The sequence below is a fragment of the Sinocyclocheilus rhinocerous genome, unplaced genomic scaffold, assembly GCF_001515625.1.
Source record: "Sinocyclocheilus rhinocerous isolate Xijiao unplaced genomic scaffold, SAMN03320098_v1.1 scaffold447, whole genome shotgun sequence".
Classification (NCBI taxonomy): domain Eukaryota; kingdom Metazoa; phylum Chordata; class Actinopteri; order Cypriniformes; family Cyprinidae; genus Sinocyclocheilus; species Sinocyclocheilus rhinocerous.
Window position 1 is genome coordinate 367,345 of NW_015648653.1, and position 1,219 is coordinate 368,563.

A 1,219-nucleotide genomic window follows, 5' to 3' on the forward strand; every position below is an offset into this window, starting at 1 on the left:
GAGCTGATCCGTGCTGGTCGCTGAGGAAATACTTCAACTTCGCACTGTCGATCGCCGGATCGGCTTTCACAGTGGACGAAGCGGAGTCTAGCCCGGGGTAGTCACATGTGGTTGACGCAGGCATCACAATATGGTAAGGGACGTAACATTTCCGTCACACGCTTGAGGAGCGTGTCAGTATCAGAGCACACCTCGCTTTTTCAGACCGATGAGCTTTGTAAAAATCGACGTGTTTCAGAAAGGCGGGGCATAGAGGGGAAACAATAATGTATAGTATGTGGAAAATAATGTGTTGTTTGAACCTTAAACCGCATAAACACATTTCATTACACCAAATACACAAAATAATGTTCTTTTTAGCAGCATCATATGACCCTTTTAAGACCATTATAAAATGTAGAAGCATCAAACTGCATTGTACAAAAGTATGAGAGTGGACGGCTGTTTCTGACCATTGACTCATTGGCACTCCTGTGGGGAAACCTGTGCCTTTTTGCATGTGAAATAAGCCTGTGTCTTGTAATCTGTATAATAACGTAGTGTAACCGGTTTTGTTTATTATTCATTTCCACTTTTTATTATTTTTAGTATTTATCTTCCAGTTTAGCATAAATGTTAAATTTAATGTTAAATATAAAATTTATTTGAATGTTTTGGTAAATTTAGTGTACATTTGAATGCTATACATTTATCTCTTGTAAATATAACTTATGTAATAACGTTAATCATTCATTAACAAACATTGTTACATAGGCCTAATGTTTAACAGATCATTGTTCAAATAGAAATTAGTCATGTACTATTATAATCATATGAATGGTAATGAACCACTTATATGCTAAGTGTAATGTTGATTGTTAAGAAGTAATTCAAATTGTGTTATTAGTGTTGCCAACATTTTTTTTATTTTCATCAAGTGATCAGTAATGACTACTATATAGTGACACCTGTCAGGTTAACTAAACGGGAAACTTGAAAACAAAATTTCATATGTATATATTTCTGAATTATGTTGTTCTGAATTCTTAATTCAGTTTTCAATTCCTGCTTGTGTGCTGTGATCTCAACAGCCATAGTGGAAATTGTATTAAAGGGGTCATATGATGCGATTTCAAGTTTTCCTTTCTCTTTGGAGTGTTACAAGCTCTTGGTGCATAAAGAAGATCTATAAAGTTGCAAAGACTAAAGTCTCAAATCCAAAGAGATATTCTTTATAAAA

General features: G+C 34.5%; 1 protein-coding gene across 1 annotated transcript in view; it reads left to right on the forward strand.

The window, feature by feature from the left end:
• Positions 1-1,219, forward strand: part of LOC107710165 (GTP-binding protein Rheb-like) — a 10,673-nt gene that overhangs the window by 2,685 nt on the left and 6,769 nt on the right. The gene's annotated exons all lie outside the window — the stretch shown is intronic.